Raw genomic sequence first — 24,673 nt, 5'->3', positions numbered from 1 at the left:
TTCATTTGACCAATATTTCTTGAGGACCTACTATATGTTGGTCACTCTGGTAGATACTAGGTACAACGGTGAATAAGGCAGCCGACCCTGCTCCTACAGAGCTTTTTTAGAAAGGTACACAAACAAGTGAGAACTATGACAAGATATATCAAATGCTAAGAAGGAATATAGGAGTGATCAAAGGAGTTTTGTGCTTCTTTAATCAAGATGCAAACATATTCAAAAAAATTCAATGATATTCATTAATGGAAAGGGATCTAGAAGAGACAGAGATAGACTATGCCGGGAAGAGAGAGGATAATGAATGAATTGAGGACCTCAGGGATCCAGGAAAGGAGTGAGATCTAGAGCCTTCTAATTTTGTATGGTATTCTGTTTACCAGTAGGAATTATAGATGTATCTCAAAAGCTCTGTGTGGCATTCTGTTTAGCAGTACAAATTATGGTGTTTCTTAAGTGCTGGTATCTTGATAAAGAATGATATATTTCTAGAAATGTTGTAAATTAATTGTACCACACTATCCAATGGAAAAGCTTGGCATTTGGAGTTGGATAAACTGATTTTAAGTTCAAGTTCTATCACTTTCCCAGCCAAATAATCTTGAGCAAATCATTTAACTTCTTTTAGCCTTGGATATGTTCAATTGTTTCCCTCTAGGACCTCAAAATGACAGAATTCTGTTCACCGTAATTCTTGATTCATGACACATTCTTATCATTAGTCCACCACATTGCAAAGATTCATTCATATTACTGCATATAGGGGATATATTTTAAACTGCTGTATGATATCTCATTATGTGAATGCATATGTGGATCACTGATATATGTCACTGTTAGTAAGATGTACCAGTGGGGAAAGGAGAAAGGAGAAAAACAACTAATTAGAGCTATAAAATAAAATAATTTTCCATATGAAATAAAAGAGAATTCCTAAATGATCCCATATAAAAATAAGCTCCAGATGAATTAAAGTCTTACATGTCAAAAACAAAACATTAAAACTTTTAGAAGAAAATTTAGGTGAATATATTTCAGACCTTAGGATAGGAAAAGATTTCTTAAAGAAAATACATAGAGAATTGATTATGTAAAAGATTGAAAAGTTTGAGTATAATAAAGTTAAGAATATTTTCATCAAGAGACAGCTCTAATATTCTCATTTATAAAATGGGATAACAATATCTTATAAAAGTCTAACAAGGTAAAATGAAATAATGTAAATAATACACTTAGCACAGATCCTAGCACCTAAAAAATAATAAATGGTACTTATTATTATTATTATTCTGAAATAACAATGCTATTACTTATCAAACAATACTGAGTAATATGATAAGACATTTAAACCTGGCAAGCTATCTGAAAACAAGTATTTAATATCATAGTGATGGTTTGAAGAGAGAGATGATAATGTGAACTACATTATCAGTCAACAAATATTTATTGAGTATGCATGCCAACCACCATACCAGAAATTGGTCAATTTATATCAACCACTATGACTTTTTTGCCACAATCAAATACCCACACAACTTTCATACATTTATTTGTGATCAGAACAAAGAAAGGACCTCCACATGTTTTGATAATCTATGTACAGCACTAGAGAACTTTGGCACAGTCTGAGACAGAAACCCCAGAACAGTCTAACACTCAATTATTTGTGCTACTTGAGAGTAAAGTAAAAGGGATGGTCCAAAATAGTAGATAAGTGTTCTCTCATTTGTTCTGTTTTGGATTTTGTGCAAATAATCAAAAGCCTCAAACCATTCTGACCCAACGATAAGGAAGCAAATGCAGAAGCAGAGCAGTCTTTTGAAGCTGTTTGATCAGCAGCTCAATAATGTCGTGGTGGTTCTCTCCATTTCTCTGCTTTGTGGCTCTGGGCTCAGAGCCACAACATGGCTAAAAGCTCTTCTGGAATGTACAAAGCCCTAAATAAAGAAAATGAAGCTGCACTGTGAACACCTGGTTTGGGAAGTGTTAAAAAGCAATTCAGTGCCTGCTCTGCCTTTCTTTTCTAGGATTACTCCACTTCACAGGCTTGTGTATTCATGTTTCATATCTTCCTCATGGGGGTTTTCTCCTACCGGGAGAAGTCAATATAAGCTTTTAAAAACAGTAAATTGTGTCACAATAGACTTTATCATATAATTTGCCTAATAATGTGCATTTACTAAACATTGTTTGAGCTTTGGGGTACCAACAATTATTTTTTTAAGAAATATTTGCTTTAAAAGCTACCCAAGAATAGGATAACAAGCTTCATAAAATAAGAACTCACATCAAACTAACCTGGGAAAAAAAACAACCCTCAACATCTTTTGGAGAATAATTCTCCGGAAAATCATCCTGACATAGTTTATGAGGCTGACATGGATTTGGACACTGCCTTTAAAAAAAAAAAAAAATGATAAAGAGGAAAGCTACTGCCTACCACAGCATATTCTTTTTCCAAAGAGCTGTGAGTTTCCTGTTCCTAGAATCAACCCAATAATTTTCAAAATACTTTCTCTTTCTGGGAACATACTTAGAGTGGAAGTGATGCACCCAGTGTGGGTGCAGGAAGTAGGAAGGGGATTCGACTAGGAATCAAAGCCCAGCTTCCAGTTCTGGTCTATCACTTACTAGCTGTGTAAGTCTTGATTTAATAACTCTGAGTTTCTATTTTGTCATTCTTCATATCAGATCATCATCCATCCTCCCTACTTTATTTGTGTTATAAAATAATGTTTTCAGAAGCACCTTAAAGGTTATAGCATAACCTTATACTTATTTTCTACTAAATCATGAGTTCCTTGAGGGAAGGAAGCATGTCTTAATCGTATTTGTGTATTTCACTATTCCTAGCATAGAGTTATCATTAGGTGCTCAATTAATGTTGATCTTAAATGAAAGCTCTCATGAAATAAGAGGAAAACAAAGGTCAACGGTAAAGGTTCAAGATGCCTGCTAGTTGGCATGCGACGTTTCACATCTAAAGAAGGAACTAGTAGAAGTTAAACAGCAAAAGGAATATACTCTGTAAAACTATCTGAGCAACAAAGCATTGAAAATCATAGACTCTCTTTTTGGTCACAGTTTTACAATTAGATATGAAAGCTAGTCAGGCGAGGCTGAGTATAGAGACTGAGAAACTGACAGATAGGCTCAGGATCATTTCCAAGACGAGAATTTCTCCTGGCCTCTCTACCCTGATCCTCATTCCTCCTCCTGGGAATTATTCTTCCCAAATGAACCCCAAGATTGGTAAATTTCAGAAGAATAACTGGGGCTGGCTCAGCCCATTGTCTCCCTTTCTTCCTTCTGGGAGTCAGTTTCCAAATGTGATCTGCAAAGGAAATGTATAGCGATTGGGGAGAGAGAAAAGAGAGATGTAAGGAAGGAGAAAAAAAAGGGAACACCAAAGCAAACACAGTAGTGAGCCGAGCCAGGAAAAATGAGGAAGTTCCAGCAATGGAGGTGTCCAGTATCTTTTTATTTTTTCCTGATTTTGTCAAAATCATCTGTTATTTGCTATGGTAACATAACCAGCTTTGGTACCCCTAGTCCTTCAGTAAAGTCTGCCATACATCATGGCCCTGTGTGCATGATTGTCTGGGAGAATTGAAGGAAAGCGGGATTTGCCCATGTAGAGGAGATGATGTGAAGAAAAGGACAGGGTGTACAGGATGAAAGCCAAGGAGACGAGATCGAGAAAGAATTCACCAGAAGCAGGAACGTGGAGCCAGTGAAGAAACACTGGGCTAGCTACAATTCGTAGAGATATGGGGGGACATTGGGCTTTCCAAAAAGGAGATAGAGGCCCAAGTCATTCTATTTGACTGCCAGCTGGAAGCGTGGCCCTAAAATGCTGGAGAAATAGGCGATATTCAGCAGCCAAAGTCTTGTTATTATAGCCTGAGAGTGTGGATGAAGCTGGAAAATGGGGGGAAATAAGCAGGGAGAGAGGTACAGAAAAAAAGTTCCTTCTTATCTTCTCTTATTTCAGGTGTCTGAGGTACAGTTGGCTATTTCTGCCTACTGGACGGCTGGATGAGACAACCTATGTTGGATTCAGGAGCCAACAGGCAAACCATTCTTCCTCCAGCTGAAGGCAGAGAATGAAGCAATTTTCCAAAGATCTGAATTTTTTTAATTACCTTGGCCCGAATTAGAGGGTAATTGCCACATCTCTGTTAAACCTGTGGATTCATGCTGCAGAGTAATTCCCCAAGTCCATTTCCAAGCTCCTTACCTAACGTGAGTCAGGGAATATTTGGTATGTAATAGCATTTTTAATTTTATGTGAAAAATATTTCAATGGCTTGAAAACCTTAACATACTGAACAGAAATTGCATAGCAGGCATTGCCTAGCAGAATCCCAGATGCCTGGTGGCTCACCTGATATGCCATGAGCATCCTAGTACACTCTGGAGGTAAAAGCTGAACGTGGTAGCTCCACGGTCCAGGGGAGGGGGATCGTCAGGTGAGTAACTCAGGCACTGTACAGCCACGACGTGCAGAGGATTTCAGAAGAGGGACTCAACTGCCACCCCAGGCCCACATCTCAGACTGACCCTGCCCCCACACCAGCTGTGTGGACTGCCAGCTAACACTGCACCTTTTTCTCCCTCTGCAATGAAGAGAGGCTAAGGATCTCAGGCTGCTTCTCTTACCCAGATTTCTGCAGCTTCTTTTTTTAGCCCATCTCATCTTTTCCTGGTTTTGTTCAATTTTCTGCAAGCTTTTCTATCTGGCTCACTTATCTCCCTTTATCCCTCAGAACCATCTCCGGTAATTCCAGTGACTGGTGGGGACATTTTCCGTCAGAGAGCAGAGCCGAGCTGCCACCCCCTCCTCTGCTCTGCAGCCTCTCCGACCTCGGTAGACCTGCTGCCTGGCTTTTTAGGCCATTGGAGACCTTCCCAAGGGTACCTCTTTTTCTTTTAGCTTTTTAATTTCTGGCTGCTGGGTTTTCTTTTCTTAATTACGTGTGGAACTACATTTCACACAACAAAAGCCAACCCAGTTTTCAGGTGAGTTAGGATTCTACAGGGGAATCTCATCATTTCCATTCCCTCATCAAAGCAGAGCTAAGTTTAACCCACTGTAAATATGAGAATGAAAAGGATAAATGAATGTGGTGCTGTGGAAAAGACACTAAACTAGGTGCCAGGGGACCTGGCACAGGGCCAGACCCACAACTTATTCTGCTATGTAATCTTAGGCAAGTCACCTCATCCTTCTGACTTCAAAAAATTATGCCTCTTGGCCTTTCTCATGATGTCAGTGGCAGAATAAAATGCATATGTTGCCATAAACATATCTTATAAACTGTAAAGCACTGTGCAGTCTACTGAAGACCTGTGTTAAACCTGGGGACACATGGGCAGTGTACCTTACTGAATAAACAATGTGAGCTCCACCAAAGCAAGGACTGAGTCAGCTCTTGCTCACTATTTCCTCCCAGTGCTTGGCCCATAGATGGAAGGAAGGAAAGAAGGAAAGAAGGAAAGAAGGAAAGAAGGAAAGAAGGAAGGAAGGAAGGAAGGAAGGAAGGAAGGAAGGAAGGGAAAGAAGGAAGGAAGGAAGGAAGGAAGGAAGGAAGGAAGGAAGGAAGGAAGGAAGGAAGGAAGGAAGGAAGGAAATAGTGTACCCAGGAGGTATGAGTATGAAATATCAGATCCTTCCTATCTGTGAAGCCCATTGCCTATTGGTGGAAATAAAACTACCTGAAACACCATCCATGTCTTTCTTGAATTTGCATCTATGAATTGAGCCCCATTTGCGTGAAAAGTGAAAAAGTTAAAGTAGACCAAGGATGTTTCTGCTTATAGGTCAAAAGCAAATGTCCTGACCTGGCATGACCCCTTGGAGACTGCTCATTTAAGTAAGCCAATGTTATAAAAGCGATATCTTATATTTTTACAGGGCTTTATAGTTTATTAAGCATTTTCAAGTACCTGACCTCCTTCTGGTCTTCAAATGATCATGGAGATAGGTAGGGAAGTTTATTCCTAATTTCCAGGTGAGGACACTGTTGCCCAAAGAGGTGCAGAAACCTACAGTAAATCACAAGGCCAGTAAATGGCACAGCTGGGATTTGGACACAGTTTTGTGACTCCACGGACCTTTCAGCTGCTAGTAGAAGACAGTGGCGAGGGTGCGTCCAGTGGGAAACCGGCAGCCTCTGTAGCAACCAAAACTAAAATGATTTTCTCTTTATTTTGCTGGAATTACTCTTATCTTGAATCCCTGGCAAGGAGACCAGATTCTCTTCTGCTAAAATAAGGACAAAACTCCTTTTCAAGTAAAATATACAATTGGTAAATAAACATAATTGTAAACATTTGACTTCATTAATAATCAATTAATTGCAAACACCAACAGTGGCATGCCATTTCCCCCAATCCAGTTACAAACAATAGAACTGATATTAATGAGGATGAAGCAAAACCTGTGTTTATGTTGAACTCTGGTGGCCTCATACAACCATTTAGAAGCTGCTCAGCCATAGACATCAGGAGTCATGAAATTGTTCACATTCTCTGAAACAGTAACATTACATCGAGGAATCTGTACTAAGGAAACAGTATGAAATACTGGTTGTTGAATTCTCCCTTGGGCTACAATGAGATATCATGGTATCTTTTCAATAAATTCCTTTGTTTAAGCTAGTTTGAATTGGTTTCTATTACCTGGCTCTAAAGCCATTATTATTATAAAAACATTCACACATGAAGATAGCGTATATAAATATTAATATCCTCCCCTTCCTTCCTTCAAAATTGATCCCAACTGACATTTCCAACCTCGCCACCTGTTACTCCATCTCCCCACTCCACCCTCCATCAAATCAAAGCTCTAGTCATGTCAAACTTCTCACAGTTGACCACAAAAATCATAAACACCCATGTTCTTAACTTCATGGGCGTCAGAATCACCTAGAAATTAATTAAAACACAGACTGCTGACATTTAAACCCTCTCTTGCCGACTCTCTGATTCAGCAGGTCCTGTGTGAGGCCTGAGGATGTGCATTTCTAACAATTTCCAGGTGATGGTGATGCTGCTGGTTGGAGGCCACACTTTGAGAACCAGTTTATGCAGTAGTCGGTCTACCAGAATGATTTCCCTTCTCCTCCTGGCAAAATCTGTCTAGTCGTTCAAGCCCCAGCTCCTCCCTGCTTTTTACAACAATCTCTAGTCCCACCAAGCTGAACTAGTTGCTTGGCCCCTGTGCTGCTTTGGGGAAAGAATAGCACTTACTACACTGTATAGTGAAAGTTAGTTGTATAATCAATGCCAGCTCCCTGCTTATTGTGAGTGTCTGGAGGGAGGGCCCAGGCTTTAGCATCTGTACCCTCAGAGCTAGCACGATGCGTGGCACACAGTAGCCATACATATATGTAAGACTGAGTTATTCCTTGCTATCTTCCTGTACCGGAAGTTATTGTTTACTCCTGTTCCCACAGGATCCATTAGCATATCCAATGGCTACTTGTAAAAATAAAAAATAAATAAATAAATAAACGATTAGCTATGATAGAAAAAGAAGAAACATGAGCAGAATTTATTAGTTTGCCGGGCTAGTAAATATCGTCTTGCTTTGCTTTCTAAACTCCCTAATGAAGATAGCAGCTCTCAGGCAAATAAATAAAACATTAGCTTGACGACACACAGCACATCACAAGCACAGTTCGCTAATTTGCTCATTGCTAAAGGATGTTAGCCGCCTTCAAGATAATCTCTATAAATGCACTGCCCAGTCTTCCTTTCTCTTAGATAAACAGTATCGAGCTAAGCTTTTATCATTTTTAAAAATATCTTATATGTATTTTATTTCAATAATGGTCTTTTAGTAGCAAAATACCTGTCTTAATCAAATGAAAGCTATTTTTCAGTAATTGTCCTAAAAGCCAATTTCTTTTCTAGAAAAACATCCTTTTGAATCACAAATGGCTGAGCTAAACAGTGTTCTCAGAATATTAATGTGAGCTTAAGCCATTAAAATGTTATGATTAACCTTTTTAAAACCTAATTAAATTAAAATCATAATATGTGGAACAGTTTTACTGGAAGGTAAGGCTCTTTTTCAAAGAACCTATTCCAAGTCTCAAAGCTAACACCTTGAAGTGATGGTAGAAAGAAGGTTTTGCATGCAGACAAAGGGAGCCTGGCTTTGCACGTGCAGCGATTAACTTTTAGTTGTTGGTATTACAGTTAATTACTGTAGCATGCTAGAGGGCAGGGACAATTTACTTGCCTGATCACACCTAATAAGATGTATTTGCAGATGCCAGCATCTCCAGGACTTAATCAACAAACTATCAAGACAAATCAATGCCGTTAGGCCCCCTGTCCTTGTGGTATCTTTTCCAAATAAAAAAGATAAAATCCAAGGGCAAGAGAGCTAAGGCTGTAGGCAACCTGCTCAAATGCATCCTTTAACTAGCATCAGACTTATCTCCCTCCCTGGGTGGCTGGAGCCACTGTGCAGGAGGGATGGTTCACCCTAAGGCCTGGTTCTATTGAGGGCAAAATTCAAGCCAGGCCCTAAAAGATTTCAAACTGGGCCCTGCCTACTTTATCTTGTGTGGGAAAAGATTGTTACCCTCAAGATATTGTACTCACCTCTCATTACACAAGGAATGAATTTCTTTCCCTTTATTTGATAATCTACACTTGGGTCCAGTGAATAAATTTTTTAAAGGAATTATCTGTGATACAGAACAGACTGGCAAATTCCACAAAATAGCATACCTGAGTTTCAACCCTGTTTCTTTATGGGTCCCCAAAACAAGGATGTAGGATTGGCATCATGCATAGGCACACAAAATTAAAAAAAAGGCTACTGTTACAAAGCCAGAGGGAATGGAGCGGTGCAGGTGACAGTAGTAGCCAGCCTGGGGCCACTGAAAGCTGAACTAAGATCGTCTTTGGCTCATGGGTTATCTGTTCTGAATAATGAAAGGTGACCATGATTAGCACGAACACCTAGATCTCTAGATAGTCCAGTCGTCTATTTATCCCTTCATTCACTCAACACATAAGTATTTGTCGAACACCTCCTCCATGCCAGGCACTGTAGTGAACGTGTTCCTGGCTCACTAAAAGTGAACAGTGAAATTGTGAGCTCTTGATACTTTGCACAGGTCCCATCTTGGGCAAAACTGCTTAAATGACAAAGCTGAGAATCTTCACTGACCTTCTGGCTTCCAAAAGATGGCACCACCCTAAGGTGATACACATCTCTTCCACTCATATTCTATTGGTGAGAACTAGTTATATTGCCACACCTATCTGCAAGGAAGGCTGGGAAATGTCATCTTCATTCTATGCCCAGCTAAAATGTAGGGGTTCAATTAACAGTTGAAAGAAGGTGAAAACCAATATTACTGTCCTTGCAATAGTAAGATATTTGCTTTTCTAAAAAAAGGCTTTCATGTCCTAATCAAACTGATGAGGCAAGAATTTAGTGCCTCCTCATAAACCAGAGAAATGGAGGGTTGCCCAGAATCCAAGAGCCATGCAGGAAAATTTCTCAACTGGAATTCGACCCTACTTCAAGGCATCACAGTTAGGTACAGGTCTCAGGCCCCTAGAAGACTGACAGGTGAACCATGGAGGCATCATCATTCATGTAAACTTCAGAAAAGACAGTGCTCTGTCCTATTCAGGAACATGTGGACCTTTTTAAAGTTTGAAAATAAAGGCACATTCTGCAGAATTATCCCTGATTTACATTTTCCTAATAGAACATTTCTTCATATCAGGAAAGAAAACTTTTCCTCTACCCTTTTATGTTCAGTATTTTGGGGGCCTGCAAATTAAACTGACACAGGTCAGATCAGCAAGGTAGTTTATTCACTTACACATATGGGAACTCAGAAAGTGGCTCAAAGAAGTGGATAGAAATTAGAGCTTAACTACATCTTAATAAAAGCAGGAGTTTGGGGTTTCAAGGGATAATAAATAGTGAGGAACGACTGAGAAATCTATGAGGACACTAATGAAAGATAAGGTTTGTTTTACTAAGGTCTATTTATGCATCCAATGCTGACTTCTCATCTCCAGTAACAAGAGTTACTTTTTCCCCTGGTATGAGAAGCCTTCCTTAAAGGGGGTTTTATGAGAGCTGAACTTTTTTTTGGAAGGTTCTGCTTTTAGGCAGAAAAGGGGAGCACAGAAAAAGCCTCTTTCTGCATTTGTTAATTTTTCAAATGCCTTCAGCTCAAAATAATCCTTAGGTCACAATGGCATATTCTGGATCCTTTCATAGGTCATACCAAATTTTATATATTCAATTACTTTGAAAGAAAGAAGGAAGGAAGAATAAAAGGAAAGAAGAAAGGAAAGCAGGCACTGACTATGATAACATACTCTTCAGGAAATGTATGAATTTTATTTTTTTTATTTTTTAGGCGAGGCAACCCTTGGTTGACCTCACAGATTGCGAGGACCTTGTCAGTTTACAATCCCTTATTTTTTTATTTTTTATGCCTACAGCACCTGGTCTTCCTAGGTGGTCTCCCATCCAAGTACTAACCATGCCCAATCCTGCTTAGCTTCCGAGATCAGACGAGATCAGGCTTGTTCAGGGTAGCATGGCCGTAGACCAGGAAATGCATGAATTTAAAAAAAACATGTGTGCATTCTTAAAACTCAAAGTACATTTTTAACAAAACAATGTGTGGGGAAAGACTTAGTTACATTCCAAGTACAATTTTTAAGATTTCATACTCAGTGTCATCCATTCTCTGCCTGTTGTATCCTTGACCCGAACAAATTTCCATAAGCCTTGAATAATTTGACCTGTTTTTTGCTTAGTATTGGACAAGTTTCCTAAAATTTGAGCAAGTGTTGAAGAAAAACTTGAAGAAACTAAAGCCAGAGAGAAAAGGCATGACACTGGAAGAGAAGGTTTTTGCTGCACACAGAGCAGTTATCAATGACCACATTAATAGTCTGAGATTAAGAAGAAATGTTTTAAGCATTTACATTCTCATATGATCTTCTAATTACCATGCTTCAGTTATGTTTTAGGAAATTGATTTGAGATTTGGAATTGCTGTGTAACGGTGTAATTTTCCCATTTCAAATAATAAAGAATGGGCTCTGGTTAGCATTTTTATGCAGAACATCTTATGTTTAGAAACAGATTGCTGATGTTAAGCAGGAGGTGCCTGTATTTTAGAAACTGGATAGGAAGTAACGCACTGTAGCTCTGCATTGATTCAACATCCATTCAGCAAACTTTGAGTACAGTGAGCCAGGCATTGTTCTGAGGGCTGTGGAGATAACAGAAAGAAACCAGCATCCCAGTCCTACAGAGCCTTTGGATAAGGATATGGTCAGAGGATGAGACAGAACACTTGGGGGCTGGGGGCGGAGGGTGAGGAGAGTGGTGGGGACTCTAATCCAGCCACAGGAGGCAGGGAGGGGTGAGTAAACGTTCTCACAATGGAAGGAGGAAAGAATGCCAGGCAGAGGGAATAACCTGTGCCAAAACTCAGAGACCAGAGAGCAAGGCTGCTCAATCTGGCTGCGTCATTGACCCCCAGAGGACAAGAGAGCAGGTCCTCCCATGGCAACAACCCTACTGCACCCTGTGAAAGAAAATAAAAGTTCCATTTCCTTTTAGTAGCTCTGCCCTGACACCCATCTTCATCTTAAGCTGGAGGGACAAAAATGTGAATGGACTCGAAGACTTTATTTCTTCATCTACAAAATGAGATAATAAAGTTTCACCTTACAGAGTTATTGTGAGTATTAAATGGATTAACACATGTAAAGTGGTTAGACCAGTGCCTAGCACATTTTCAGTGCAATATATAAGCTATTATTATGAGCTAGAGGCCTTGTAAATGTGTCACGGTGAAGCCAGAGGGTCCCTGAGCTCAGGCAGGGATATTAAGACCTGGGTTTTCTGCCTCTCCATTCCCTTCCTCTTCCCTCCCCTCTACATATGTCTCCTCTTCTCCCTTCTCTTCTACACAAGGCAAATGCATATTTTTGAACCATCCATTGGTACAATAAAACTGTATCCGGCATGAATCTTCCTTAAGCAAATTAAAAAATGCTCACCTGACTAGATGAGACTGAGCGAACAATTTAAATACCACCAGTCCTCCACGCTTCTATCAAAGAGCACAGACCGCAAAACGAGCCCAGAAGAAAGGGTGATGTGTGCCGGCCCCTCCCGTGAGGCTGCTTTCCAGCCTCACCCAGTGTATCTTGAAGCACACTCCGCAGATGAGTGAAGGGATTCTCAAGCATAATTTTGACTACATGCAATTTTCACCTCCACGCGGTCTTTAGAACCCAAACCTTGTTAAAAAGGAGATACCCCACCACCTCCGTTGGTTTTGCACTGAGTACATTCTAATCAAATTAGAAATCTTTAAGGCTTTCTGAGAGCTGGTCTTTATCTTGAACAGTTTATATCACTCCTAAGCATAGCCTGAGGAGTAGGATTAATGCCTCCCAGACATGGAAAACCCTAGAGAGGGGCTGTGATTTACTTGCTGATTTACCCCTTTCCCTCCCCGACACCTTCCCAAGGTAAAACTGGCTTTCTTCCTGCCTAAAGTACTGCTAAAAAGAGAATGAATCCAGACATTTGTCACATGGAAGTAACAGCAGGGCAGGCACAGAGCTCCAGAGCTTGAAAAATAAATACTCTCAACTCATAAGCCCACAAACCCAACGTCTCTCTCGAAGCTCAGGCAGGTACATTCTCCCCACTGGGGCGTTTAATTTCAAAATCCAGTGCAATCCCTGTAAAACGAGAGCGATTTGCTCTGGCTGCTATGCACAATTTTCATCATCAGTCTCTGGTGGCTACAAAGTCGGGCTATCTTTTCCCACCTTTTCCTCGTCCTCCCCTATCCAGACACATATTCTGGGGAAATGATTTTTCTAGTGGCCTGTGGACGTCTGCCTGTGTTCGGAGGCATTGCCTGAACACCAAGTCCAGTAGATAGTCAGACATTGATAGAGAGCTGAGATCTCAAATTTCAGCTTGATTCTGTTTGTCTTCTTACTCCTGAAATCTGATCATCCCTTTTGTCTTTCAACCACAATTATATATTGAAAGATAACATGATGATGCCACAGCGTGCACAGACATATGGAACCGATTTTCAGAAAGCTCTAAATAGAAGGTGTAATTACAGCTGAAGGGTGGCACCTTTGGGGGCAAAAGGGGAAATATTATTTATAAAATGTTCTTGTCTTATTTTTACCTTGGTGCTCACATCTCATTTTCTAATACCTACAGAAATAAGTGTACATACACACGCGCGCGCGCATGCGCAATATGTTAGAGATCCTTGGTCTTTGATTTTGTTCTTTTCAGCAAATGAACAATTAGCCTCAATAGTCAAACAAACACCAGAAGAGCAGTTTTTTTCTTCCTCTGCTACTACTAAATACGAGAACAGAGATGAGCAAAACAGCACGAAACCTGAACCAGCTCATGCAGAAGGACTCAGGAGAACAGGATCTTCCAAATGGGAACTCCAGTTAGCTGCAGTGTTCTCAGCATCTTGTCACTGAAATTGTGCTTCCCAGAGGTGATCCCCGGTGGCCCAGCAGGCCCATCCAGTCAGTTGTCCACATCACTTATGGAAAAACCTGTCCTGTTGAATATTCGGAACAGAACTGACGATTTCGAAATGAGATTTGCCAGCACAACCTCCTTTTCCCCGAACAGCAAGAATCAGCAGAATATTCCTATGAGTCCTCTCAATTTATTCTTCATTATAGGCCGGGGGAAAGGAACTCAGCTAAGTGAGACCCCAAGCTGCACAACAGCGCCAACCTAATCCCATCCAAAGGAAAAAGAGTGGAGAGTGTGAACCAGGGACTCTTAAATGAGTGGGCAGAGACTGGGGGGCAGCTTGGTTAGGCAGGGCAACGACGAGATCGAAGTCTCAAAGAGCCCAGCCTAATGAAGTGTCTAGGCTGTGGGGCCCAGGAGGTGACAACAACGTTCCAAGACAAAAGCTTTGGGTGACGTATCTGTCCACAGTGGAGCGTGTGTATGTATTGAGCACAGTGAAGTGTGTATGAGTCTTGATTTAGAAAGCAGGAAGGCAATGGACTTTATTTTACATGAATAATACAGTTTAAATCAAACCTGCACTTCCGATTTCCTGCAGGCTTCCAGAAGGAAGGGGCTCTGATTCTGCATAAAATGCGGCCTCGGCCACTCACAGTGGCCTCACTTAGAACACTATTCACCCTCCATGCCTCTTTTGCCTCAAAAGAGTGAGGCGTGGCATCACTGGCAACATTGAAAACGATTTCCTGGTTTGCTTGTTCACTTGCTCTTTCCTCTCTTTCCTGGAGAGATAATAGCAATGGGGCTTGCCTTCTGCTGGTTGGGGGTTGGGAGACCCTCTCCAAAGCTGAGAGGGGTCAGGGTGAAGCCTGAGGGAACAGAGTACAGAGATGGCTGCTTCAGACCTGCTCTGGCTGAGTCTTTGGGAATAGAGAGAAGAGCAAGTTGCTTAGTTTCTCCAGTGTCAGCCCAAATCCCTGGCCAGAGAGCAGTAAGGTTTAGGCAGATGACCACCCAGGAGAATGCATTTGGCTGGAAGAGCTCAGCATCTATAAGAGGCAGGAAGACATTCAAATCAGGCCTGAGTCAGAGAACCCCTAATGTCAATGGAGCCCCCAAATATATATATATATATTTGAGGGATGCTATGTTCAAGGCCCTGCAAACACAAAAATCAACAAGACACAATTATGCCCTCAAAGACCAGGTGGTAAATGGAAAGAGCATATGTTTTTGAAGTCATCCTGATCTTGATTCTATCATTTATAAGTTGTGAGGCCTTAACCAAACCACTTTAGATCTCTATAAAATAGGAGTAAAAACACTTGCAACCCAGTATTTCTGAAAGGATTAGAGATAATGTATATTAAGCACCTCTGCCAGGGCATGGTAGACCTAGATAAACAGTAACAGCATTATTAGCGGTGGAGAACCTGAGACTTGCAAGCCACTGACAATGGAGCAAGGGAATAAGACTGAGCAAACATATCAGATTCGGAACCAGAGCAAAGTGAACTTAATATGATGAATCAAGGAGAGTAAAAAGGGAATGCATCACAGAGAAGCTGATTCAGCTACTTCTGAAACAGGGGCAGGCAATGACTCCTACCCCAGGCCAATTTCATGGGCATGTGACCTGAGAAGTTGCACAGGGCCCCACAGCTAGAAGGAGTTTGTGTTTAGTTTAGTACTCTGTTGTTGTCATCTTGAAATTCTTAATAATTTTTTAACAAAGGGCCTCACATCTTTATTTTTTAACTGAGTCCTGCAAACTATGTAGCCAGCCCTGCTCCTACTTACTGAGACTAATGGGATTTTATTTAACTGTGTCCTCTGAGGCAGCCCTCCCCTTTCTCACAGGCCTCCTGAGCTGGTCAGACCCCAGATGCCCTCTGATACCCCGGTTTGTGGGCATACTAGGCACGCCAGGTTTTCCTTCTCAACTCCAGATCCTAATCCACATGATCTACCCCAGCTTCTCTGTGGGTAACTGAGTGGATGATATATCTGTGCCAGCTTTCCACTCTCCATATAGAAGGAAATGCTCCCCTCCATGAAATCCACTTCCAGGGTTCCAGAATTCTGACAAAGACCCTCTCTATGTCCAGCCCAGTCCACCCACCCTTTCATTCAAGCAACATTTATGGACCACTCAGTTGGGCTGAACTAACCTTGTCTTCTTGGCCATGGCAAATCCCACTTAAAACTGACAGGTGCTTGGCTAAACAGACAATATTCCCCAGCACCTAAAGTAAGATCAATCTTTGGGCAATTTGACCTGGGAAACGAGAAGAGCAAGCACATTCTTGGAGCAGGCATGAGAATGTGGGGTTCAGGCTGTGTTCTCTGCGGCTCCGGCAGCTGCGCAAGGCAGTTGAATGAGATGCTGCAAACCTTGTCATGTTTTCCTGTGTGGTATTAAGAAGTGTCCTGCCCACTATGAGTTCTATTACAGTGAAGTGTTCTGAATCCCTGGGCATGATCCTCTGGAATATCACTACCATGGTTAAAGTGGGGTCTCTGCCACCTTTGGCCTGGACTCACTTTCCCTGAGGGGAAAGGGTTTGGGGGTGTCCAAAGAGCCCTGATATTCACAGGCACGGGAGCAGCAAGAATGTGAAGATATCTTGAAGAAAGTGATCTGCAGAGTGGCCAGATGGAGGGTGGAGGGCACAGGGGTGAGATGGGGGATCCTGCTGACGAACCTCTCTTCTCTCCCTTTGTGAAGAGTCTTACCTCTGCAAGCAGCCAAACACTCAAAGGCGAGAAGCTCCAAGAAGCTGATCTATAGGGTGTGCCAAAAAAAGATGTCTCATTCATCAAAATCAGTGAACTGTAAGCCATGAGCAGTGAAAGTAAAAATAGCTACATCCATCTCAGGAGAAGGGAGAACAGAAATAGTGAGAGAAGGGCCTATTCATTCCAAATCAGCTCTGAGCCAGGGGTTTTGGGCATTTTTTTAAAAAATCCATGCCCTCTCACAATAAATGTGAAAACCTCTCGCTCTGAGTTGTAGACATTTCAAGTAAATTAAGTCAATACATTGTAACATTTAGATCTAGAGAACAAAATTACAACCAAGGAGAAGCACATTTAATTCCATGCAAGGAAATGAGTTCTAAGAATTAAGGCTGTACTACCTGGAATGTTCAAGTTTATCATTGCTAAGATGTATGGTGAGTAAGTTTCCTTTCAATGGAAGAATTAAAACAGAAGTTGTGTGATCGTCTGTCAGAGCTGTCATGTGAAGAGTTTCTGTGATGGAAGGGAGGCGATGCTAGATGATTTAAGGTCTTTTCCATGACTCACATGTTCAGGGGAATGATTTTACGAGCATGATGTCCTACGTGGACACAAAGTTCCTGACTTGCTGAGCCATGTAGACAATGCAGGGTGCCAAGTGTCTGGAACGTGCACCTATCTGATCACTTACATCAGCCTGACTTGGTACCTGTTGACACCTACACAGCCATTTGTCCGTCTCACATGATGTTCATCACATACAATTTGTAAGTCATCAAAGCAACAGGCAGGCTGTGTTCCAAATTATTTCTATTTAGAAAATGTTAGTTGCACATGATTGTATTATTGATTGTTTTTAGTCTTGGTTTGGGTCATGGAAAAATTGAAGGTGAATTAGATCATCAAAGTTACCAGCACAAACAGCTTTGCAATAGAAAGGCTCTTCCCCCAAATTAAAACTCTCACAACACAGTTCCTCCAGGGTGACTATTCAAACCACCCAAAGTCTCCCTTTTCTACTCTTAAAAGTTAACAAGATTTGCCAGAACTTTATCACACAACTATTGTCAAGTAGCCATAAGTTACTTTCACTTACGAAACCTTATTTGACTAAAACTACTGAACATGTGGTTTTAGGTCTGGAATTCAAGACCTGACTGCTTTCTCTTCGATTGACTTCATCTTGTTAGCATAACAGGGCACTCAACACTCATGTGGTTAACTGATCTTAGATAATAATTATTTCCAAAGGGTTCTATGAGAGTTAGGAAGTGCTTGCTATACCTCCAACAGGGCTCTAAGTAGACATTGAAGTTATAAGGAGCATACGCTATGAGTAATAAAGACTCTTAGTGGAGAAAAAATATTGAATGGAAGATGAGGAATCTAAGCTACCAGAGAACAGAGCAAATACAGAGAGGATATGTCTGAGTTGTGTTAATGGCAGAGCTCTAAGAGGAAGATCCATGGACACTTCTTACTAAAGCACAGTGTTATAAGCAAGTCAGAAGGGTTGGTAATCTGGGGAACATATTTATCCATGAGAGTAGATCATATGTTAAGGCATGAACACAGCTGCAGGCAGCAGGAGGACACCCAGCAGTCAGCAGACAGTGTACAGAGAATGTGGGGGCTGATGAAGGTGAAGACAGAATTAGTGCCCAGGGTAATATGTGGGATCTAGCTAAGTAGCAGAAAAATGGGAACAGACGACATGGGTGATTCAGAAGAGCTTTATGGAAGGCAGAAGGCAAGAGTCATAAAGGGGGACACAATGCCAGTCATAGGCAAACTCCTGGCCTGGTGGAAAAGGGATCAAAGAGAGGAGTGATGACAGAAGAAAGGCAGGAACCTAGTGGAAGCACAAGATTCCAGCAGGACTAGCAGAAGATTACCTCTTCTTTTTTTAAATTATATTAGTTTCAAGTGTACAATAGTGATTAGACATTTATATAACTTACAAAGTGATCACTTTGACAAATCTAGCACACACCTGACATCATACATAGTTATTACAATATTATTGACTATATTCCTTACGCTATACTTTACATCTCCATTACTATTTGTAACTACCAATTTGTTACTTCTTTGTCCCTTCTTTTTCACCCACCGTTCTAACTCCCCTCATATCTGGTAAACATCAAAATGCCTTCTGTACCTATGAGTTTGTTTCTGTTTTGTTTGTTCATTTATTTTGTTTTTTAGATTCCACATATAAATGAACTAATATAGCGCATGTCTTACTATGACTTACTCCACTCAGCACACTATCCTCTAGGTCCATCCATGTTGTTGCAGATGGCAAGATTTCATTCCTTTTTATGGCTTAGTATTCCATTGTGGATATGTACCACCTGTTCTTTATCCATTCATCCATTGATGGACACCCAGGTTGCCTCCATATCTTGGCTATTGTAAATAATGCTGCAATGAACATATGGAACATATGCACAGTTTCCTTCAAAGTAGTGTTTAGGGCTTCTTTAGATAAATACCGAGAAGTGGGATTAGTGAGTCTTTCTTTGTCTCCTGTTATAGCCTTTGTTTTAAAGTCTATTTTGTCTGGTATAAGTATTGCTATCCCAGCTTTTTTTCTCCCCATTTTTATGAAATATTTTTCCATCCCTTTACTTTCAATCTGTGTGTCTTTCTATCTGAAATGAGTCTCTTGTAGGCAGCAAATATAAGGATCTTGTTTTCTTATCCATTCAGCCACCCTGTCTTTTGATTGGAGCATTTAACCCATTTATATTTAAAGTAATTATTGATAGATATGTAGTTATTATTATTTTATTATTCATGGTTTTTTATCTATGTTTTTTTATCTTTTTTTTTTCCTTCTTCTTAAAGAAGTATTATGTTAAACATTTCTTATATTACTAGTTTGGCTGTAATGAACTCCTTTAGCTTTTTCTTATCTGGGAATCTCTTTATCTGTCCTTCTGTTGTAGGTAACTGCTTTTCTCTTGCTGCTTTTAAGATTCTCTCTTTGCCTTTAAACTGGCATTTTAATTATGATGTGTCTTGGCGTGGACCTCTTTGGGTTCATCTTATTTGGGACTCTGTGTACTTCTTGGGCTTGTATGTCTAGTTCCTTCACCAGGTTAGGGAAGTTTTCTGTCATTATTTCTTCAAATAGGTACTCTCTCTCCTCTCCTTCTGGTGCCCCTGTGACGCAAATGTTGGTATGCCTGATGTTGTCCCAGAGGCCCCTTACACTATCTTCATGTTTTTTTGGATTCTTTTTTCTTGTTGCTGTTCTGATTGTGTGTTTTCTGTTACCTTATCTTCTAAATTTCTAATTCAAGTCTCTGCTTCATCTAATCCACTGCTGATTCCCTCTAATGTATTCTTTTTTCAGTTATTGTATTCTCCATTTCTGACTGGTTCTTTTTATGTTTTCTACCTGCATTTTTATGTTTTGTTTTGTTTAGTATTTTATATTTCCTATCTCTTTGTTGACATTCTCACTGCGATCATGGAGCATCCTTATAACCAGTGTTTTGAACTCTACATCTGGTAAAGTGCTTGTCTCCATTTTATTTATTTCTTTTTCTGAAGCTTTTTCCTTTCATTTGGGTTATGTTTCCTGTTTCCCCATTTTGGCTGCCTCCCTGTGTATGTTTCTATGTATTAGGTAGAACTGCTATGTCTCCCAGTCTTAGTAGAGTGGCCTTACATAGTAAGTGGCCTTGGGGTCCAGGGGCACAGGGTCTCTGGTTGCCTAAGCTGGGCGCTGAAGGTGTGTCCCTTGCGTGTGTTGTGTATGCATTCCTGTTGTAGTTGAGCTTTTGTTGTTGTTCGCATGCCCAGAGGGACAGCTCAACAAAGGAACAATGGCTTCTACCAGCACTTCTGTCTGGGAGAAAGCTGCTCCTCCAACCCTCTCCCTGAAGCCAGACAATTCAGTTCCTCCCTGTATGTCCTTGGTGCCTTTCCAGCTGCTGCCCCAGAGTTGGAGCTCAGAGCAAGTCAGTCTGTCATCAAGTAAGTCTATGTACAAGCCCTGTAAGAGGGCACCTGAGACTCCAGTTACCCTTTGTTTTACTCAGCCACAATCTCCACCGGTTTTCACAGCCAGAAGTTGTGGGGATTTCTCTCCCTTGCACTTCCTTGCACTGGAACCCTAGGCTAGGGGCTGGGACCCCTCACCCTTCAGGGTCCTCTAAAGCCTAAATTTCCCTCCTGACACTTAACTGCCACACATGGGTATAGGACCAGTCCATTCTGCATCTTTTCCCATCCTACCAGTCTCAATGTGGCTTCTTCTGTATGTCCTTAGTTATAAGATTTCTGTTCAGCTGGACCTCAGGTGATTCTCAAAGATGGTAGTTCTGTAGTTTAGTTGTAATACTGATGTGGTCATGAGAGAAGGCAAGCATGCCATTTACCTACTCTACCATCTTGATTAGAAGGTAAAAACTTAGTGGAAGCACCAGATTCCTGCAGAACTGGCAGCAGATTGCCTCTTCTAAGAGTCTTTTTTTGTCCCTTCTCATTGGTTCCAGAATGAAGAGCATGCTGAGCCTGCAGGTGACTGTGTGGTGGAGGGATGGGAAAAGTGAAGAGAGGTGGTGGGAAGGTTAATGGACCCCCTAAGTGCAGAAGCAAGGTCTCAGTAGGGCCTGGGACAAGAAACCTATTTAGGGAACCGACCTTTGCAGGTATTAGAAGACTCTGGATGGGAATTTGAACCTGAATCTCTAGGGGGTCAAGGCAGTACCTCTCATTATTCAAGCCTATGTTTGCTGAATGTGCAAACATTCACAAGTATGGATCTGTAAAATGATTAAAAAGAGCAAAGCTCCTATAGGGAAAACATGCTATTAATCTTGAAAGTTCTCTCATTTTTTTATGGCTGCTCTTCTCCAATAAAACATGACATTGTGGTTTTGTTTATTTTAGCATATCACAGTTTTGATAAAGCCTCAAATCCTTACACCAAATATAGTCTTCAATGTCAAAAGGGCATCCAAAGAAATGTTTCCTAATGAAAGATTTATCTTTTATCTGACAGTGATGATTTAGTTAGTGTTGATCTCTTCATCCTCTTTTCCATTTAAAAAAAAAAAAAGTTGAACAAAATTACATTTCTTGGAATAACAGCTTCCTTTTAAAACCTGACTGCTTTGTCATTACCTCTGCAATCTCCCTTGGAGATCATGTGCTATTCATTTTCTTGCTGACTCCAATTTGCCTTTTGATATTTTTCTTTGGTCTGTTCAAACAGTCCCCCAATTGCCTAGCTCATCAGAGTGAGGCCTTAGCTCGAGCAAGAGCCCACTGACATGGCGTGTCACCCACGGTGTGTCACCCAGCATTCTGTCAGCTCTGTTGTCCCTTCGTGTACTGTGGAAGAGCTTTGAACATGGTCTAAGCTCTTCTCATTAAAGCTTTCTCTAGCTCTTATCCCTGTGACATCTTTTATCTACATATCATCTCAGAGGCTGCAGCTTCATAATCCTTGGGAAAAAAAAGCATCTATTGAGTCTTTTTAAAAAAAGGAAAACTTGAGAAAAGGAAAGGCCAGAAATATGACAAAATGACCTGTGGACCTTCAGGGCCCCATGTACAGCTGTGAAGGGGTTCTCTGCATGAGGGGGCATGGTTGAGGGGCGAGGAAACCTGAAATTCAGCCCACATAGAGCTGCGTGTGCCCAGAGACTGCTTTTCCCACTTTGCACCAAAGTGCCATCTGAGTTGACAGCATCTCTGGCTTCTTAGTGGGTAGCTTTTTCCAGATGTTGAGTTGGGCCGATGGGTGGTTGTATTGTTGTTTTTTCTAATCGTGTTGAATTATTGCTGTTTTCTTCTTTAGTTATTTCTCCTTTAATTTCATCTCTGTGATTTCATCTCTGCTGTCTCCCATGGTAAGTTCAGCAGTCCCTGGCACAGCCAAGGTTTAGAAGAAGCATTGCACATACAAGAACTCTCACTCATCTCTCCTTGCCTCTCCTCTCACACAATCCCTCAAAAAAGAAACTTCTTTCCATCTGTGTTTAATCAGAGGTATGGATCCAAGTGCGTCAACTTAATCCTTACTCAGTTTTGAATACCTGATCACATCCCAGCTCATTAGTGACAAGAAAGCTGAGTCATCAAGCATGGCTTCCACTCCAGAACAGGGGTTTGTATTTGCACAAGGTCCAGGATCCATACACATGTTTAGTTACCTTTTTTCTTTTCTTTTATGTTTTATTGATCTCAGGAAGAACTGAAGGCTTGTTGTAAAAGGGTGGGAATCAGCTCAACATACTAACTTATGTATTATTTATGCACTTAAAGAAGTCTAGATTCCTAGCAATAAAGAAAAATGAATTAATGCAATAAAACTGCCATTGCATACAATTCCAACACTAAGATCCTATCACACAGGAACTACGAAATGTCATGGGGGAGGAATGGGATACTGGAAGCAACCAGGAATTTAAGATCAGACAGCACCATCTCCACATGAGACCGAGAGCAAGTTCCAAGACCTCTCTAGGCTTCAGTCTGTTCATCTCTAAAATGGACAGAAATATTGACTCTCAGGATTGTTGTAATAACTAAATGGAAGAAGTAATAGATAAATTTCAAAGTGGTTACAATACCAATTGTAGGCATTCTATGCAAGGAGGGGCACATGCTCACCTCCTAGATTTCTTATCACAAAACAGTCTCTTTCTTGACCAAAAGCTCATGACAGCCCTAAAGGCCTCTCCCATCTTTACTCCAATAAGACATAAGAAAGACCTGCTCCATTACTCCAGAGCAGCACTCTCTCCTCTGTCCTCCCTCCTTCCTCTCCTCCCTCCTAAAAATGAAAATCACCCACCTAATAATAAGTCCAATATTTTTCCTAACAACAGCCTCAAAGCAATATCCAGTCTTCCTTTCACACTTGACAAGGAGAGCCCTGGTCTCCAGGCAGCCCACTCTCACCCTGGTTTCTTTCTGCTGCCCAAGTGTATGTTGAATCTGATTGTCAACAGCCTGTAACTTGGCATTTCTCTTTAAAATGAGAAGGGCTGGCATATGGAGAATAGTCAACTTTGACATCAAGTTCAGCTAAGGATGCCCACCTTCAACATGAGTTTCTAGGACAGGAGCTCCTAGCTGATGTCCTTTCTCTCCCTCTACACCCATTCTCCAGATATCAGAGTACTCAGGAGTTCTCTAGCAGAATTAGTTTATGTGGAAAGAACCCTGACCCTTTTAGTTCCCTGATATCTACACTCTCAGGGCAAGCAGATTTTTTTTTTCAGCTTTGAAATTCAATGGATCTCATAATAATAAGGCTATTTCTCAAAGGAGACCATCTTGATTTTCTTCAGAGATCTAATCCCTCATTTCCACCGCCAGTTCCCCTTCCATCCCCTTCCACTTCCCTGTGTCTACCCTATCCTCTCCCCTCCCCTCGCATCCCTAACCCAAAAAGGACAAAGCTACCTCCCAAGTCTCACCACAGGAAGTATATCTCTTATGCAAAACACAAGTTAAATCTTCAGTGAGACATTTTACTACAAATACATTTCTTGAAAGCTTATTATATATGACAAACACTGTGCTGACACTTTACATCTCTTATCTCCTTTAATTCCCACAACCTCTTGGTATAGGTATCATAATCTCTATTTTAAGAATGAGAAATTGAGACTCTAGGAGACTAAATAAGACATCCAAGGACACATAAGTTATAGGTAGCAGAGCATAAATTTGAGCCCCTATCAGATTCCACTGCTCCTTAGAGCCCCCATCCCCCCAGCATTCACTTCTAATTTACTGTTCTCTATATTTGACAAGTACATTCTCTGCCAGGAATTCTTAGCAATTCCTAGCACTTCTCATAAAGTAACTCATGTCATCCTCACAGAAATCCTATGAGGTAGGTATCATTATTTATCTCCATTTTACAGATGCAGAAATTGAGACATAGTAACTTCAAGGAACTTGCTTAAGGTCCTACAGCTGATGAGTGGCAGGACAGCGATGCAAACCCAGGTAGCCTGAGGCCCTTTAGGCTGTTTGGCTCCTACCTAGCCTAGCTCCTCACAGAGAGAATTCTTTCTCTCCCAGAACCCTTCTTCCAGCCAAGAGATGGCAGTGTTGGTGGAAGAGGGTAAGGGTGGGTAGGATAGGGACTGTCATGCCTACATGATCTAAGTATGGGATTTCATCAAGTGCCCTGTTCTAAGAAGATGGCTCTTGTGGTCAGCAGGACCAGGGAGGGGCTAAAGCCAGGGCCACCTCCTTGTGTCTGATGTTCTTGCAGCCCCTGCCACAAATGCTTCCCCACCCCTGACTGTCATCGTGTCCAGATCTTCCCTTAATGATCAGACATCACCATCAAGCATGGTGAATCCTGCGCCCTTTTCTGGGACTGAGAGTCACCTG

General features: G+C 41.2%; 1 pseudogene; it reads right to left on the bottom strand.

Annotated features, from left to right (window-relative positions):
- Positions 1 to 10,485: 10,485 nt before the first annotated feature.
- On the bottom strand, positions 10,486 to 10,604 carry LOC112480691 (annotated as a pseudogene).
- Positions 10,605 to 24,673: the final 14,069 nt, after the last annotated feature.

The sequence above is a fragment of the Pteropus alecto genome, unplaced genomic scaffold (genome assembly GCF_000325575.1).
Source record: "Pteropus alecto unplaced genomic scaffold, ASM32557v1 scaffold20, whole genome shotgun sequence".
Taxonomy (NCBI): Eukaryota; Metazoa; Chordata; class Mammalia; order Chiroptera; family Pteropodidae; genus Pteropus; species Pteropus alecto.
Note: the sequence above shows the minus strand (reverse complement) of the source record. Positions and strands in the feature narration are given on the sequence as shown.